The following is a 20,240-nucleotide window of genomic DNA, read 5'->3' on the forward strand; positions in this document are numbered from 1 at the left end:
ACTAGCTATGTGACCCCGGGCAAGTCACTTAACCGCAATTGCCTAAAAACAAAACAAAACAAAAAGTTGATGGAGAATTTCCTCATTTCCAATTTGAGTGATTGTAAATAAGGGGGATAGATATATGAGTCCTATTCCATAAATGATACTAGATAGCTGGAGAATACAGATGGATCAGTGACACTAGCAATTTTGAGGTCCTCAAAGTCTATATCTAAATGGCTACCTTGTGATAAAACTCACTTTCAAATATTGAGAAATTTCTCTTTTTAAAATCTCTTAGAACTTCTTACATCCATCTAGAAGTGTTTGGAATCAGCACTGTTTTTTCTTCTCCTTTGGTGGGTCTCTTCACCAGCATTTCCAACTCTCATGGTTTAGATTCATGGTTCATAAGTTGCATGCCCATGTTCAGCTGTGAGCTAGACACTGGGGAATTGTTTATGCCATTGGTAAAATGATCACATAACCCAGGGTAGATTATCTTTAAAGGTGAACAGGCTACAAATCTCAGCCCAGACACTCCAGGAACATGTTTCAGGCAATGGAAAGAAAATACTAAAAACAAAGACTTCTTCAACTCAGCATAGCCCACAGCAGACATGAATTAGGGCCTTTTATCTTCCTGTTATATTTTGTTTCCCAGCCTGGTTGAATCTTTTTCCAGTGCTTCTGTGATTACTTATTACAAATGAGAGTCTGAACGGTCCACACGTTCCTGCGTGGCCATCGTTCCCGGCTTGTAATAAATGAGGAGACTAGGTTGAGCTGCCCAGATATTGCATCTTAGAAGCAGCGATTTTATTTCTACACTGCATTTACACCGAAATTGTAGTTTTGTCTGGTCAATGCCTCTGGGTCCTACTATTAAAACATAAACCTGTACTTTGTGTTACATTTTAATTTTAGATCGAAACCTCTGAGAAACATAGCTGTTCCATGTGAAGTTTAGCTAACTCGCCATTTCGAGAGGTGTCTTAGTGCGTCTCTTAGTGATTTAAGATCTGTATTCATTCTGGTTCTCAGCACTTAAAGTTACTCTGAGAACCTGAACTTTGGATTTCTGGTGACATTAGCTTTGTATTGCTCCTTTGATCTCCTCCCTGCACCCACCCCCCAACTTTAATGCTTCACTTTGATAAAGATGTTAAATTTAAGGTTGATTTCCCAAATCGTTGAGCTGAAAAGTGAACCATAACCCTGTGTTAGAACATGTAATATAGGCTCTTTTAGTTTATAGATGACCCAGATATCTCAGGAATATGTCTAATCTGACAATTTAGGGTAGCTTTGACATGAAAAGAACAAATTAATCTTTTCTTGCTCCATTTTCTTCCACAGATTTCTAATCCCAGGTGTAGATTAGCTAATACAAGGAAAAGAAAACTAATTAGATTGTTTAGATGAAGGGATACCAGCTCAAAAATGTAGTTGACAGTGAATGGAAGAAAGAGACTAGTTCCATGGTATTCTTCTGTACTATTCTTACATATACTCTCTTATGCTCTGATGATTTTTGAGGTTTCTCTATGCCTCCCTGTCTCTCCCTTCACACTCTGCCCTCCCCACCCAGCCTTTGGTATAAGAAGCTAGTTCCCTTTCCAATCTATTCCCCCTTCCTATTAAAAAAGGAAAAAAAAAAAGGAATCATAACTTCTTATGTATCTTTATTTTTTTTATTTCTAGGTATTAGAAGACTGACTTATTTTTAAATTATTTTAAAGTAACTTAAAATGATTTAAAAATAAATGCAAATTAAATTATTTTTATTTACTATTTAAATAAAAGAGGTAAAACACAATTGAGATGGCACCAGAAAATATAAGTTACCCAATATAAAGAAATGTTGGGTATGACCTTGTCTAACTAGATCACAAATTATTTAGCTTAGCACACTGTTTTCTTTTTATTGCCTCTGTATTAGATAGTCATCTTCCCTAGCTCCTCCTACCCTTCCTATTTCCCTCACAGTGTTGTATTTGGGGGTGGGTGCTAGGCCCTTATACTGTTCAAATATGATGTATAGCTCTCCCTGCTTACTGAAACATTCTGGGCAGCTTCCTCTCTTGGGTGTAGATTAGACAAGTTTGTAAAAATGATAGTTAATATAGGCAAATGCCTTACAGAGGATGAAAAATGAACAAGCATAGAAAGCAAATATTGAAACATCATTTTACGAAGCTTTGTTAATCTTTTAAAAATATCACTTTTTCCCCCCCAAATTGATCTCCCTTTGCTTTTGCTTAGAGGAGATTGGTAGTTGTAAAAGATAAATGCTAGAACACCTATGGCTGACAGCGCATGCTATTTTACTGCCAAAATAATTTAACGTGAATTAGTGTCTGTGCCTACTCCTTCTCTTCCCCCTACACCCTACACCCTTGAGAAATGCATTCATGAATTCATATTTTTTTTTTTCTCCATACCGCCTCCTACCCAAGAAATGGCAATCTGTAAAAGAGCATGTGCACTTCATGGCTTTGGTCCAGCCTTAGTTTTCCCCTGTTTCTATTAGGGGATAATCCTGAAGGACTTTTCATTCCATGTTACTTCTCTTCAGCCCCTCTCCATTCCAGTCAAACTGGTCTCCTAGCTGTGTACCACATTCCATTTCTGGCTTTTGTGCCTTCTGTACTGGCTACCTTGATTGCACTCTCTTTTCTGCTGAGTTTTAGGACCCAGCCCTCTTACTTTTTCTTAACTATTCCCTCCCTAGAATACCAAAATGTCAACTATGTTGCAGCTTCAATAGAGGGGCTGCCTCCTCTCAGTTTTTAGTGTTCTCTCTCCCTCTTGAACTTATTTTTTTTTATTACTTTCTCTGTGTGTGTGTATGTGTGTGTGTATTATTACTTTTTCTGTGTGTGTGTGTGTGTGTGTGTGTGTGTGTGTGTAATTTTATTTTATTTTATTTTTTTTTTGGCGAGGTAATCAGGGTTGACTGCCCAGGATCACACAGCTAATGAGTATCATGTGTCTGAGGCTGAATTTGAACTCAGGTCTTCCTGACTCCAGGACCAGCGCTCTATCCACTGTGCCACCTACCTGCCCCTTCTTATATTCTTTTTATTCATTTAATCCATACACATTTTTATTCCTCCAATAGAATGTAAGATTCTTGAGGTCAGAGATTTCCTTTTTTTTTTTTTTTGGTCTTCATATACTTTATTACCTTTCACATAGGAAATATTTAATAAATATTGAATTGAACTTGCCTATATGAAGTAAGTCATTATTTTTTCCTTGTTTTATTTCTTCCTGACCTTTTACAACGCTGTGCAATTAATAGTAACATATGGTCTGGGTTTGCTAGGAGAGTGGATAACATAACCTAGTATGTTCCAAGTGTCTTTATAGCAGTATGTCTATAACATGAAATTTGAATCAATGGAAAAGGACATCTTCATTCTTTAACAATCATCTTTACCAAAAAGCAGTACCCTTATTTATTTTATTCTCCTGCTTGATGATTAGAATAAATTTAACCTCTCATGTGGAAGCTTAGTAGAGTTGAAGAACTGGTCTGCAAAGGTATATGGAGGAATGGGGTGTGTGTGTGTGTGTGTGTGTGTGTGTGTGTGTGTGTGTGTGTGTGTAGGACTGAATCTTGCAAAGAGATAAGTGTTGACTACACTTTATGGCAGGTAAGCCTGTTGCAACCTGCGAAATGTGACCAAGATAGGCTTAGGGCTAAGACTATCACCTCTTTGGGTCATTACATTGCTTTAACATTTAGCTTTATGTTATTAGCTAAGAAATGTGTTGCTTGGATACAAAGTGTATTCTCTTACTTTGGGCCTCTTCCCAATTAGGTTTTTTTACCTCAAGTTTATCATTTTCTTCTAACTTCTAATTTTACTGTATTTTCTCAATTCTAAAATGACTAAATAATATTATTTTCATACTTATACTGTTAATGGTGGTAAATATATATATATGTGTGTATATATATATATATATATTTAAATGTGTGTGTGTATATATATATATATATATATATTTTCAAATGTTTTTAAAGTTTCTAGGTCTGGGGGTTAAGGATTTTTTGGTAATTTTTGCCAGTAAGCTCACTATTTTCACTGTTTGGTTCTAAAATGAAAAAGCTATTTTTGCCCCAAGGTGTGCATAGTATAACCGAGGAAGGACAATTGACTCAATGCTGGTTAGTTTCTTACTATCTTGCTCTTACTTTCTCCCAATATACTAAACGACTGGCACATAGGTTTTGCCCCCTTACGTTTTCTTAACTATTCCCTCCCTAGAATACCAAAATGTCAACTATGTTGCAGCTTCAAAAGTATGACAGAATCTTTTTTTATCTCAGATTTATTATTGTCTTTGCTATATCTTGCTTTGTAACATATTTAATCTCCTACAGATACAAAGGTAAAACAAGAAATAAAGTGAGGCTGCTATGTATCTTGCCCTCATTCTGTCAAATCAGATAAATCAATTAAAACTTAGAGCGTGAGAGGGCTTTATCTCTCAACTTATCTATCAGTATATCCCAATTTCTTGCCACTGCTCTTCTGTCCTTTCTGCCTTCAAACAGGCAACTGAAAGAGGAGATTTACATAATAAATTTGAATGTCTTTAGAAGCAACATGGTGTAGGAGGAAAATAGTGGATTTTTGATCAGAAGGCTTGAGTTCAAACCACCAACATCCAACTTAGTATGTGTAGGATCCTGGACGTTTAGCCTCATGTCTGAAATGAGGGGTTTATACCAGCTGATTTCTGTGGTCCTTTCTGATACCAGGAGGTTTTTGGTCTTCACTCCCATCTCTGCCTATGTTTGAGAACTTTCTTGACAACCACTTGAAGACCCAGTGTAGTTCTTTTAGCAGTCATATTATCACATTAATTCTCCTAAACTACCAGTGACTTTAATATCAGTTTTGGTGGTGGAATGCTTGGGCACAAGAGAACTGCCTTTGTTCAGATCTCCTCTGAATGTATCCGTCAGAAAGCCTTTCTGGCTTTTTCAGTGATGCAATGTTTGTATGTTCCTTTCTTGGTGTGCCCTACAAATTCGGTTCTTATTTGTATTAATTGCACAAGTGATGTGAAATGAAGTAGGTTTTTTTTTTAATGGCACATGAGGACTAAGAAAAAGCACTTAGTGATTAGAATGTCACTGATGCCCTTTGAGAAAGGGTTTCAATAAATTGCTAGTGTCAGAAGCCAAGTTACAAGGGATGAAATAGAAGCAGGTGATGATGAGGTGGAGACATCAGGTCTAGGCAATATTTCTAGGAGTTTGGCGATGAAGAGTAAAGGAAACGTGGAATTAAAGAGCCAAAGAAAGGTTTGCTTAAAATTGGAGAGACCTGAGTGTGTTTTTAAGTATATGTGCCCATTTTATTGTCCTGGCATTTGATTGGATATATCAATTCTACCACTCATAGAAACTACAACTCCACTTCTTGACCTGGGGAGACTTTAAATTAGCTAATTTACTTAGCTTCTTTATTATCCTCTTCTGTCTATGGAATCAACATTCTGCTATAGTGTTTCTCAAAAGGTGGACTCCAGAATCAACAGGTTCCCTGAAATTGTTCAGAGGGTTCCATTAAAACACACACACACACACACACACACACACACACACACACACATTTTTTTTGGTTTCCAAGCCCACAGCAAATTAGAAGGGGGAAAGAGACTCCTACTGACAGTGTCATTGAACAGAGTGACAAATAGGATAGACAATAGCCTGACAGTGACAAAAATCCCAATACTCCAATGTATCCAGGATATCAGGGATGTGGATACTTCTTCCACTGATGCAGTTCACTACACATCTGTGACTGCCTATCAAGAGTAGCTCTTGCCCATGTCTTCTCATCAGTCAGCCACAAGGCATCTATCCATCTAGGGTGCTAGAAGCCTTCCTTTTGTTCTCTTGACATTGTGTGAGTACCAGTAGAGCATACTGACTACCCATTAGTTATCTCTTTCTCTCACTACAAGACCAGACCATATTTTCCCCCCATCATACATTTTTCTCCTTATTTGCACAGTTCCTAATTCTTTGTTTGTAATGTGTTTCACTTTGTTCATACCTGGCCACTATTCTCCATATCAAACCAAATTGTCAGGGTACTCAAGAGATCATTTAGAAGACTTGCAGGCAAATGAGGACTTTATCTGTACATTGATGAAATTACTTAGTTATGTTCCTTTCCCTTAGATTATCAGAAATTGGAGCCATTGGGCTCTGGTATAAGTCAACTAAATATTCTGCAATTAAATTTTAGGATGCTGTAGGTAGATGTTTTGCTGTTATAGCAGTCCTTAGAAGTGACTTTGTCTTGAGTCCAATGCCTCTTTTTGTCTTCCTTGTTAATTTTTAAAATTGAGCTGCATGTGTATAATGTCCTGTTTCAAAATCATATTTAATTACTCTAATTCTATTTTTAGTTGCTACCTTTGATGCTCCTATATAGAGTTCTAACTATATCTCAAATGGCAGAATATTCTTTTCTTCTGCATATATTCTCCTTCCAGAGGAACTGGATACTGTATACTGCTTCCCTCTCTGGTCCTTAGGAGACTGTATTATTCTATAACTCACAGACATGCATCATCACTGGGAGAGTATGGACACTTAAAATATAGGCCTTTGTTTTAGGAAGAAACTTGGGATTCTTGAAAGGACTATACAGTTTCAGTCAATCTTGCCCACTCTTAATCTAGCCTACTCTCCTATCCAGTTCTGGGCTCTACTCAGATTGTTTGTTTGCTGTGTCTGTCAAAGATATGTGTACTGATGGAAAAAACCTTTAAGTTGTCCATCCAACTGTTTAATAGTCTTGACAGAAGGAACTCTTCATCAACTTTGTCATAGATAATTAGGCCTAACTATTATGTATCCCCTTTTGGAAAGTTCTTTATAGTTTCAGAATATGATATAAACAGCACATTGTTAGCCTCATATATGACATTTGGAGCTCTTCACCACTGATAAGGAATCCTATTCTATTTGGACTCTGTGCTAGTTCTTCTCAGTGACAGTGGAAATCACCTTGGGGAGTATATGTCTCCCGGGTTTTTTCTCAGTAATTAGAGTTGTAAAACAAAGTATTTCTATTGTTACTTTTTTAGATTCATGCATGATTTTGACATGTGCTTGACAACATTGTGTATTAGAGTAAATCTTTTAATAAGGAATTTTTGTCTATGAAATCAAAGTAGTCAATAAAAAAGAAACAGAGGGTCCTGTACTATATATGCCTTTTGGGACATAATATGTGACTGTAAAAATATTTAATGCTGTGGAACATGATTTGCAAAAGCCTACCTATTCCAACTCATTCTTTCATCAAGGTATACCTAATGTATGGGTAGCTTATTCTGATAAAAATTTTATAGAGATGGAAAAGTAGGCATATAGGTCAGTAGTTATTGCTGTTGAGATTCTCTCTCTCTCTCTCTCTCTCTCTCAATGGTATTATGAAACAGAACTAGAACCTTTTTTTTTTTTATGTCCAGGATTTTTTCCCGAGCCTTTGGTAACTTCTTGTTTTTTAGATAACTTAAATTAATCACCCAAGGCCTACAAAATTGTATTGCCTCCACTATGACCATCCTGTGTTAACTTGATCTAGTCCAACTGATTTTCCCATTTTTGTTTTCTTCTGTGCCATGTATACTTTTTCAAGAGACACACATAGAAACTATGATGTTAGTACCCAAATGTTGTAACTCCACTACACTTTATTGTGAAAATAATATAGCATAAAAATATTTATTAATCTTTTCCATAACTTTGTTGTCGTTTCTAGGTCATTCTAAAATGTTCCATGACTTTAAAGTCATGATTAAAGAATGCTCACCAAGCTTTAAATTTGCTTTTTTTTGTTTGTGAGAAAGTATTGCTCATTATCTTCTACCATCTTACTCTACAAGATTTTATAAAACAGTTTTTTATTCTATATGTGTGTGGTCTTTTTTTGTGTGTCATCAATTTGTTTAAATGGGTCAGTTTGGATTTGTAAAAATTGTCTTATTTTCTCATTTTTGTTTTTTTGGTTTACAATAATTTTTGTTTTTACTCCAACAACTCGATATTCTTTCCAGTGTAATCAGATGATTCAGCATTGGCTTCTACATTGGTAACACTCCATTTCCTGTCTTGTAACAAATAAGTACAGTCAAGTAAAACAAATTCTCTTATTGACCACATACAAAGCTGCGTGTTTCATTCTGCATAGTAATCTCTCATATATTGTCAAAAGGTTAGAAGCATTCGTCATTGTTTTCTCCGAAGACTGTCTTCTTTTTAAGAGTTCCTAGCCCCTTTGCAGCTCCAGTTGTTTAAAGACACTTTACTGTACTTTAGAGGATATGTAAGGGATTTTCAAGGACTGTGTATAATATTTGACTTGTAATTTTGACTTTATATGCTCTGCAAGGAACAAATCCACTGTATATAGATAGTATATCCGTACTGTTGCTGTAATTGAAATTAGATGTTTGGTAATATTATCAAACTCCTAGATGAAGTGAAATAAAAGACTCCACATATTCTTGCCATTAATGTCCGGCATATTACCATTTCCAAAAATGCTTCTTGCCAGTATCTCCTTTAAGTGATATAGATTCTGCTTTTGATGGCTTTCTACATAGGATCCTAGTTTTTCACTAAAGAGTTTTTTCTGTTCTATTCTTCCCTTAACAGCAATTTCATACATTAGAACACTTGAAAATGAGCTTCTTAGCAGCATGAGCCTATTTTTCACTTAAACATCCTTTTTTTGTTAGGTCAAATAAAGGCAAAAGGAAGTTGAGTGTGCTAGTGGCAAAATGTCAGAAATGTTCTTTTCTTTTTTTGTATCCCTAAGACCTAACTCAGGACCTGGCACATAGTATACACTCTTTTAAAAATTAATTTTATTTTATTTCAAACAAAGATCCTCCTTTCCCTCTGATCTCCCTGTCCCTCAGTAGAAAAAAGCAAGAAAAAACCTGTTACAAACATGTGCAGTCAAGGATCTAAGACAACTCCAAAAGACTCACAATGGAAAATACTGTCCACATCCAGAGAAAGAACTTTGGAGTCTTAATGCAGATGGAAGCATACTATTTGCTCTCCTTTTCTTTCATTGTTTTGTTTCTTCTTTCTTGTGGTTCCTCCCATTAGTTCTAATTCTTCTTTACATCATGACTAATGTGAAAATATGTTTAATACGAATGTATAAGTAGAGTTTGTGTCAGATTGCATGTCATCTTGGGGAGGGAGGTGGAGCCAAGAGAAAATTCAAAACTCAGTCTGATGGAAGTGAATGTTGAAAACTAAAAAATTAATTAATTTAAACAAAAACAACAACAACAACAACCAAATAGTTCAATCAAACAAAACAAATTTCCACATTGGCCATGACCCCACCCCTTATCCCCCCAAAATAATTGAATCTTCACAATGAGCTCAACACCTTTCTATCAAGAATTGGGCAGCATGTTTCATCACAAGTTTTCTGGAATTGTGCCTGGTCATTATACTGATCAGAGTTCCCAAGACTATCCAAGTTGTTGGTCTTTACAATATTGTTGTTATTAAATAATTTGTTTGCTTGATTCTGCTCAGCTCACTCTGTATCAGTTCATACAAGTCTTCCCAGATTTCTCTGAAACTGTCCCCATCATCATTTCTTATAACACAATAGTATTCTTTCACATTCATATACCATGACTTGTTCACCCATTCTCTAATTAATAGGTACCCCCCCCACACACAGTTTTCAGTTCCTTGCCACCACAAAAAAAAACTGCTTAAAGTATTTTTTATGTATAAATCCTTTTCGTCTTTCTTTAATCTCTTCTGAGTACAGATTTAGTAGTGGTGTTGCTGGATCAGAAGGTATGCACAATATTAATTCGTTAAGCTCCTACTATGTGGCATGCACTGTTTTATGTATACAAACACAAATAACGAAACAATCCCTGATAGTATTGTTTCATTTTCTGTGCTATGTAGTTTCTGTTTATAATGGCTGACACACAGTAGGTGCTTAATAAATGTTTATTGATTGATGATTATCTTCCCTGACATTGTAAGTTTTTATTTTTCCTTCCCTGATAGCATAATTACAATTTTTGCTTTTAAGGAATCACCAGATGCATTATGAATTTCGTTCTAGTCCCTTATTTTCATTACACATATATATTTTTAAACTACATTTCTTGTGTGCTGCCAGTTGTGAAATTTAGTCACTATATGTCTTAGACTTTAAAATGCAGAGAGTTTTTTCTTTTCTTTCTTTTTTTTTGGGGGGGGGCAGCTTTCTGTAGATTTGTTTTGTTTTGTTTTGTTTTGCTTTTTTGGTGAGGCAATCGGGGTTAAGTGACTTGCCTAGGGTCACACAGCTAGAAAGTGTCAAGTGTCTGAGGCCGGATTTGAACTCAGGTCCTCCTGCCTCCAAGGCCAGAGCTCTATCCATAGCACTACCTAGCTGCCCCTGTAGATTTGACTAATCAATACATTAATTACTTCCTGCCATATGGTATTCATGTTTGTGTTCTTCTGGGAGACCCATGAGTCTTAAGTTATCTTTTTGCATACTGTCTTCAAGGTCAGTTTCCTTGACTCATTTAGAATTCATATGTTCTTTCAAAGGTATCTTTTTCTTTTCTTTTGCAAATTTTCTTCCATTTCTTTTTTATATCCGAATTTATCTTTCTCTTAGTTGGAGCCTCTGCTACCTTGAAGAGAGCTTCCATCTTGTTTTATTTGTTATCTATTATGTCATTTGTCTTTTTAAATTCGAGTTATAATTTCTGATCTAAATTTCATCCTAATATCTTTTTTAATGCTTTATTTCTCTTTGGAACCATTTTGGAATTTCTTGCTTTTGTTCCATGATTTTCAAGGAATCTCTATAAATCTCATTTTTTCCAGATTTTTGGCTTATTTTCCTTCATAATATTATATTGTCCAATGTCATTACAGACTTTTAAAATTTTTTTACACATTTTTCCATTTATCTTTATGAGTTTTACTGTCAGTTTATCTGCTTAGGAGCTAGACTCAATTTTTCCTTTGTATTTTTTAATCGTTTACCCCTTTTTTTTCCTCTGTATTCTTAATAGCTTGTCTCTGTCCTTCTTCACCTTTCCTCCTAATCAAATTCCCAAGAGAAGTCATCCTCAACCAACTCAGGTTGGAGGTTGGAGGGCCACAACTAAGTCCCCTCCTAGAGTCAATTTGGGAAAAAGGATGGAGCACAATTATGTTTCTGGTCTCTCTTTCCTCAAGCATGGAAGATTGCATGTATGAAGATGTAAATGAAGTACTACCTTTATTCATGCATTCTGTGAGGGAAGACATGTACACATACATACACACATAAACATATAATGTAAAAGGTACATTGGAAAGGCAAATAGCAGTGGGGTGAGAAGAATCAGTACAAGCTCCTTGTGGAAGTTATCCCATGAGCAGAGTTTTAAAAGAAAGCAGGGGCTCCTATGAGCAGAGGTGAGGTGGGAGACCAGCCAGTGCAAAGACAGAGATGGATGGATGGCCTTCTGAGGAATAGCAAGAAGGCCAACTTGTCTGTAGAATGAATGAAGAGGAGTAATGCTTAATCAGTTTAGAAAGGTAAGTTAGGGCCTTAAAGATCAAGAGAAGCTTATATATGATCCTAGAAGCAACAGAAAGCTAATCATTGGAGTTTATTGAGTCTCAGGGAATGGCATCCTCAGACATACAGTGCATTTTACTGTCTTTAATTTCTCACACTCAGACATTAAATGATTTGTGATGGTTTCAAAGAGCTCCTTTCACATGTATTTCTGTACTGAATGGTTTCAGTATTAGTTTATAAACTTGATTCCACTGTTTATTATATTTAAAAGTTTATTATAATGTCTGATTATATTGGAATGTTATTAAACAATTATAAGAAAGAGTATACTGTAAAAGATATGAAACACTAGCTAAATTTTTAAAAATTATTAACTGACCTGAATGTTTTAGAGATTCACTTCACCAGAGTCAAGGGGCTAAATCAGCCCAAATATCTTTTATACTATAATTCTGTAATACCATGTAGATTCAAATTTCATTTCAAGCGTTTAGCATTTGTTGTTCTTTAATGTGACATGCAATTTTCTAGCGAATAATAACAGTATTATTCTGTGTCATACTTAATGAACCTCTATGACAGATGTTGCATCTTTGCCATTTCTAAGGAAAATTAATTAATTTATTTCCCTTTTATGTTTTCAGTTTACACTTTTGTTCCCAAGTTTAGTTGTAACTACGTTTATTCGTATTTGTATGCTTAAAGTTTGTTAGCTCTAGATCAGGCCTGCACAACATGAGTCCTGCCAAAGGATTTCAGGCGGCTGTCACGTGACCCAGGGCAACCAACCATCATCAATCTAACCTGTCTGTAGCCTGAAGAAGTTTAAAAGTTAATGCAGATCTGTTCTAGATAAAGGATATGTATATTGAGAAATAGATGTTTAAAAATTATCTTTGTGATATTAAATTGATAGGCACTTATTTTGGACATTTCATTTGTTGACACATTTTTCCATCATTCATTTCAGTTCTTGTATAGCATCAATCTTGCATAACATATCATGGAATTCTTAATTTGCCATAAAATGATATTTGTGCTCCATCAAACCATCTTCTAAATCCTTTTTACTTGCAAAATCATTTTAATCATTTGTTCTACCATTCTGTACAATGATAACATCCATTAGAATATAAGTTCCTTGAAGGCAAGGAATATCTGTGTCAGTATTACTCATCACAGTGCTTGACACTTAGTAGGCACTTAAAACATACTTAGAATTGAAGTGCCCCTCTCTTATAGATACTGTAATTCATAAGTTTTCAGGAGTGTTTCAAAATGGTAAACTGATTTTTCCCCCTGATAACCACTCTCAATATCTAAACTTAAAACTTCTGTTTATATGTTACTCCATATTTTCATTGTCACAAATCATATATTAGGTTGGCTTCGATTTTCCTGTAGCTGTTTCTTTAGATAACTATCTTACTGAGTGTGTGAGAAAATAATAATAATAGCTGGCATTCATATATGTGCATACTGTGTGCCAGACATCATGCTGTGCTAAGCACTTTACAGATGTTATCTCATTTGATTCTCACAATAACCCTGGGAGGTTGATGTTGTTGTTACCCCCATTTTATCAATGAGTAAACTTAGGCAAACTGGTTTAATGACTTGCCCAAGCCAGTGTCTAATGTTGCATTTAAACTCAGGTCTTCCTGACTCCAGATTCAGCACTTTATCCACTGTACCACCTGACTGCCTATATAGAGATAGAGTCACTGATATTCATGTCAAAGATCCATTTATTATCTGACTTACAAATGCCACAGAGGAACTTAAAGATACAAATCATAAAATAGTCTTTCCAGTTGTTCTTGTTATGAATTTCAAAATATGAATACCATCATATGTCATTGTTTTCATATCTAGTATTTTACCTATTTAATCATCCATTCAGAAGGTTTTGGATTCTCTATTAGATGAATATCTTTCAGTTATTTATTTTCTACGTAAGATTTTATATGGAAACAGTTGCAAAATATGTCTCAGTTCTAATTATTGAGGCTATTATAGATATCAAGTATCCCCTCACTCATTAGCATTACTTCTCTATTTTTAGTTATGTCTATTTTATGTTTAGTGGAAATTTGATTTGAAAATGTACCAAATATATTTACATCATCCTTTAATTAAGCTGTAGATATTGTCAATAATGTAGTTTGCTCTTTGAGAAATTATTAAATAATACACATTTCCTTACTGATTTGAGGGTTAATTACTAATTCATTTTGTTCTATGAAGCATGGCATTCATATTCATTTATATTTATATCTGTCATTTGTCTCTGTGCAAGTGAACCTCTACTGAATGCTGAAATTGTTGATCAAGTAGGTGTTCGTGCTTTCTGTCTTTGACCAAAAAGCCAGATTTTTTCTTATCAGCATTGTATGATAATATTGTAATCTGGGTATCATCCTTTACCCGGCATCTTTTTACATGGCAGTCTGTCTACAAATATGTTATTCTTTCCCCTAAATAAGTAAGAATTGAAAATCTCATTGCATTTTCTTCTTTGCTTTTAATTCATTCTTCTTACTTCTGCTTTACTGTACTTTCTAGTTCATTCTCCTGTCTTCCTTCTTTATAATTCACATAAAGGGCTTTCTTTTTCCTTTAACTTGATGTATCCATTCTTTTAGTTTCAAACTACAAGTTAATGTTACAGGAGAGTGAAGTCTTTGAGTTATCTAGGTCTGATTGACTGCGTACAGGTGCATAATAAAGCTTATATATTTTCAGTCTTTAATATGGGATCTGCTGAGCAAGATAAAATAGATAAACACATAATTCGCATAAATGTAGGGATTGCAAATCAGTATGCAATTGAGGAGTATGAATGTCACATTGTACTTGCAGCCTGCAAAATGTGTGGAATTAATTGTGAGAAACTTCCTAGAGAAAAGAAATCTTGATGTGTAATTGAAAGGGAAGGAGGGAGATAGGACCCTTTGGTTATCTTTAGTAAAAGTTCCGGTGTAAAGAAGCATTAGAACAGTAAGAAATAAACCAAAAGCTTTAAATGTTGCTATAGCCAAATTTATGCCTGTCTTTTGCCTCTTGTTGTTGAAACAATATTATTATTGTTTAGCTAATATATTGATCTTTCATAAATCAGATTTTGAGCTAAAAAAGACTTTAAAGGTCATTTAGTCAGTCCCCTAATTTTACAGATTAAAAAACAAACCTGGTAACTGTGACATGATGAGGTCATGCAGGGAGTAAGGAGCAGATTTGACTACAACCCTAGTACTAATGAAATTCAGCAGGTTGCATTTCCTAAGCACACAGTTTCTATTTGTCTGTTTGTTTGTTTTTAATAAGCTTACCTTAGCAGTGTGACCCTGGGCTTATAACTTAACCTCATTGAACCTCCATTTCTTCTTCTGTAAAATGAGAATTGAACTTTATATCTTCTGAGGTCCCTTTCCAGCTCTGAATCTGTGATCATAATAGGATAAAGCAAGGGCATTATGTTTAATATTGATGATAAAATGCAGACCTGTACTTAAAATATGATTCTAGCTAGTAAATTTTAAAGAGGTGTGAGAGATGTTCAGTATAAGTATAATCTCTGAACCTATGTTTTCAGTTGTATGAGAAAGGAAACAATTTCATTGTCTTTAAGTATATTCTTTCATTTTTTGCTTCACAATGATCAAATGTCAGCAAGGTGGTAACTTCCTTTTCTGCTTAGATAACACATTTCTTTGCTTAACCAGATAAAAGGGATATATTCTTTTCATTTTTCAGGATTGTGATTGTGTTTTTTAAAAATTATTTCTCCAGTACTCTGCCTCCTGCAACAAGTTGGCTCCCCCCACCCCCCGCTTCTACTCCATGCTCTTTTAACAGATGGCTTTACTATCTACTTCTCTGAAAAGACTGAGGAAGACAGGTTCTCACTGTGACTAAGGAAGACAGGTTCTCACTGTCATGTGCTCTACCTCCCACATTTCTTTCCTTTCCTCCTTTCTCTCTCAAGAGTAACAGTATTACCACTCATCACTAAGTCTAAATTGTATTTGTACCATTTATCATCTCACTTCTCATATTCTCTAGCAGTTCCTTCTCCATTCCCTAAGTTCGCTCAGCTGCTCAAACTTGAGGTACTAGATGTCTGCAATCATTGTCAGTCCCTCACAGGGATCTATGGGTAGGAGATAGAGGATTCTTAACCAAACAAGAGATCCAGGCAGTTACAAAAGATAAAAGAGCTAACTTTGATTACTTCAAACTGAAAAACATCTGCACAGACATAATTAAATATATCTGTGATGTGAAGGGGAGTGACTGAATGGGGGAAAAAAATCTTTGTTTTTTCTCTCTTCCTCTCACTCATAATCCCCTCTTCTTGTTTCCTACCCATTTCCCTTTGGTATTTTGCATACTCCTTTTCCTCTCCTGCTTTTATCTGGTTATATAATTTTTTGCCTCTTCTCCGCCCCCTACCCCCCATCAGTTAGTCAAGTAGATTTCCCCTTTCCTCTGCTTCAGCTAATCCTGTTCATTAATTTTTAATTTTTTGGGGGGTACCCCTTTCCAAAAAGGATTTCTCACTCTTCATTATCCATCCTCTCTGTCTACTCTAGACCCTCATTCCCTGACTCATGACTCCTATGATTGTTTAGTGCCTTTCTTTTCTCTATATTTCTTGTGTAATCAAAGCTTCCAAGGTGTGATTCTAGGCACTTTGCTCTAGATACTTTCAACCACTGCTTTGTAGAGCTTGCTCCATGGATTCACCTTTTCTATTGTGCCTCACTCCCAGAACAATTCTTACGATTGCAGGTGTCAGAGAGGACACTGGCTCATAGTAGGATCCTTCCCTACTGTGTAGGGCACCTCCCTGATTATGCAGCCTACCACTGCTCTATACCCCCCTGGTTACCTTCTCCCCTCTGTCCTCCACATTGAACTCAGAATCTCTTCCCTGGCTCCATATTCTCTCATTTCCCAAGGTGCCAGTTGCCCCAGAGGTTCCAACTTTACCCCTCCCAATGTGGGATGAATGACTTTTCAAGAACCAAATCCCCCAGCTTTCACACAGAGTAAGGGCCTTATCTTCCTTCAGAGGTAATCTCTCTTCATCCTTAGGAATATTCATTGATGGAACTCCCTCCTACCACCAATGTATGAACTCTTTCCCTGCCCTCAAGGAACCAGATTAATAACAGCATCTCCGGATTTGGTAGAACCTCAGAGCCCATCTAATTCGACCTATGTGTGTACAAGAATTCTCTCTACTGTATTCCTGACAAGTAACCTTTGCTTGAAGAAGTCAAGTCAGTAAGAACTTACTATACCCAAAAGCAGCCCATTCGACTTTTGGATAACTAATTATTTAAAAGATTTTCCAAACTGGACTACTGTCTTTCCCCCACATTTGACCTACATTTTCTTGTCTCTCATCTATTTCTTGTACCAAGAATGTTCTCTTCCTTTCTTCACCTCTAGAATTCCTACGTGTATTTTAAAACTAAACTCAAATGATACTTCTTCCATTAATTATTCCCTAATTGCCCTAATCAATAAGTCTTCTCCACCTTGGGACTTCAAATAGCACTTTGTTTTGTACTTCTATGGAGTACACTTATATACTATTTTTATCTCTCTATATATCATACTCCAACTCATTGTAAATTTCATGAGGACAGTAACTTACTCGATCACACTCAAGGTTTTTGAAAAGAAAAGTGACATGACTGGGTCAATTAACAAGAAAAATTTGTCTTGCAGTAATATAAAAAGTTTATTGGAGATAGAAAGAATGACCGTATAAAGACCTATTATAAGCTTATTTAAATTGTCCAAAAAAGTAGTAATGTGGGACCTATATTTGCATGGGACAGTGGGAACATAAGAAAGAGAAAGGGTTTGCCAAGAGGCATGAAGTGGTAAAATTGATAGAACTTATAAATTATTGGATGTATCATAGATATAAGTACTTTCTATACAATAGACTTTTTTTTTTTGTAGGCAATTGGGGTTAAGTGACTTGCCCAGGGTCACACAGCTAGTAAGTGTTTGATCTGAGGCTGGATTTGAACTCAGGTCCTCCTGACTTCAAGGCTGGTACTCTATCCACTGTGCCACCTAGCTGCCCCTACAATAGACTCTTAATAAATGTTTAAATTAAATTTCATTCAAGTTTTTTTCTTCTTTTGGAAGTGATTTTCTGCTTAAAGAAAAATGCACTTTAATGAGTCTAATGGTGTCACCAATATGAAAATAACTACATAAGAATACTAGAAACTGACAATGGGTCTAGACTTTTTTCTACTTGTGAAAGTTGACAAGTATTTATTAAGCACTTCTTATGTATCTGACACTGTACTTAGCGCTGGGGTTACAAAGAAATGCGAAAACAGACGCTTTGTTCAAGGATCTTAATGGTCAAATGAGGTATACCACAAGCAACAGCTATACATTTAAAAAAAAAGATATATATACAGGCTAAATCAGAGATAAAACACAGTTTTTAAAAAATGTAATGTACTTGCTTTTATACCCTTTATTGGTTCAGGATATGTTTCTAAGCCATGTTGCACTTTTCTTTAGTTGGACTGCCTTAATTAAGTAGGTCCTTTGCCATGTTTTACTTTGTGTCTGAGAAATTAAATTTGCTTCACTACATGGGAATTGGGGTTTCAGCAACCACTTTCCTAATAGCCTGACAAATGTATGCGTGCTCAGTACTGCATGTGTATGTAGTAGTATGGGGATTTTGTGTTCTTGATTCCTTGTAGTTAACTAACACTTTCTCTATCCCCCTTGCTTATGTTCTCTGCTTCTTTTGTTTTAGCATACAATGAATGGAGGGAAAGGGGAACTCTTGCTAAGGAGAGCTTGAAAAAATTTCCTGTACTGTATCTAATAGAAACATTTATCCTGGAATACCTCTCCCAATTAAGGTACCCAGCCCTTAAAAAGATATTTTGGATGAACAGGATTTCAAGATGGTATTTGGTAACACAGAAAGAAAAGATGGGGTCATAGGAAGACATTTGTAATTGTCTGCCTTCTGAAGTATAAACTTCCCCTTTTGCTTGTATGTGAGCTTCAGGGAAAGAGGAGTGGTGCAGCAAGTTACAGCTCAGTCCTCCTGCCCCTCTTCCAGAAGGAGAGGTGATGAGCACAGTGGGACCTCCATGTCTACTACCAGTTTAGGACCCTTAAAAACTCATGTTATTCCACTCTCCTAGAAGTAGTCAGCAAAGAAATAAACCATGAGAATTGTGGCCAGATGTTCTGTGCTGTTTTAATAATGTTGACATATCCACTGCTGAATGAGGTACTGTGCTAGTGACAGGTTGAGAATTACATATATCACTTAATGAAAGGCTATTGATGACCCAAACTCAAGTAATTATTTTATTTTATTTTTTTGAGGAACTGGTGGGTTTAGACACAGTAGGAGTTTCTCTCTGTGGCACAGCCAACTTCATTTCAGCATTTTAAAAGATCCTGCTCATTGTGGTGTCTGCTTTTCTTTTCTTCGTGTAAAAGAGTAATAACTAGCTCCACATTTTTATGATACCTCCAGAAAAGAGGGAATGAAATGGGGCCAAATGCTAAAGTAGGATGATTGGAATGCAAATAAGGCATACCAGCAAAGATTAAATTAGCTGTGATTGGAGGGGATGGGGAATGGGGGGAGGGCAGTGTTTGTTGCTACCTTAAAGAGAGGGCAACCCTATTTTCTTCCTTTTAATTTATTTATTTCATAAGCTGATAATAGCTACAAAGATCCCTATAAGCAGTCATAAAACATCTCCCTATATTAAAATGTCAACTGGCATTGAGAGCTGAAGCAAGATTTTTTTTGCTTTTCTCCCAAAAAAGTGATGAGAACCCTGTTAGTTTTCCTGTGTAGAGTTCATTGAGGTGTGAGTCATAGTTGTACCTTACCTATTCCTCCTGTCATTATTTTTCAGCTACACAACTCCAAGAATTAGCATAAGATTCAGATAGAAATCTTTTGGGTACACAAGCATAATCCTGAATGACAGAATCGGGGAGTAGAGGACTCTATATTTGTTCTCTCACCGCTGCTCACCCACTCCATTCCAGTGTTTTGGTGTCTCCTTGAGGCTTGGCAAGACTTGAGAAGAGTTGAAAAGACCAACAAAGAATGCATATGTTTGGCTCTAGCCTCAGAAAATGATATAGACAATGAGAGGAGTCATGTTTCCTGCCATTGATGTGGGAAAGAAGTAGAAAATTACTGCCCTGATAGAGATAAAAGCAGAGGCTGAAGATGACACCATATCTATCTCCTGACTTTCTGACTTTTCTCTGGCTATTTCGCTTACCTGCAATGCTCTCCTTCCTTCTGAGCTCCTTCAAGATTCATCTCAAATTCTGTCTACTTCAGGAGACGTTTCCTGGTCTCTCCCGCTACCCCTACCTGCTTTCCTTCTAAGATTACCGTACAGTTACTCTTTTTACATCTTGTGCGTATATCACTTTTTGTGTGTTTTCTCCTCGAATAGAATGTGAGCTCCTTGAGGCCAAAGACCCTGTTTTTCTTTGATTCCCTAGTGCTTAGCACAATACCTGGTATCTAGTAAGTCTTTAACATTTTAAGTATATATTTAACATAGTAAGTCTTGACATTGAAGACATTTTTAAGGGAAAAGTGAGATG

General features: G+C 35.9%; 1 protein-coding gene across 1 annotated transcript in view; it reads left to right on the forward strand.

The window, feature by feature from the left end:
- Positions 1-20,240, forward strand: part of SND1 (staphylococcal nuclease and tudor domain containing 1) — a 439,872-nt gene that overhangs the window by 221,626 nt on the left and 198,006 nt on the right. The window lies entirely within an intron of this gene.

The sequence above is a fragment of the Vombatus ursinus genome, unplaced genomic scaffold (genome assembly GCF_900497805.2).
Source record: "Vombatus ursinus unplaced genomic scaffold, bare-nosed wombat genome assembly UNPS02014839.1, whole genome shotgun sequence".
Classification (NCBI taxonomy): Eukaryota; Metazoa; Chordata; class Mammalia; order Diprotodontia; family Vombatidae; genus Vombatus; species Vombatus ursinus.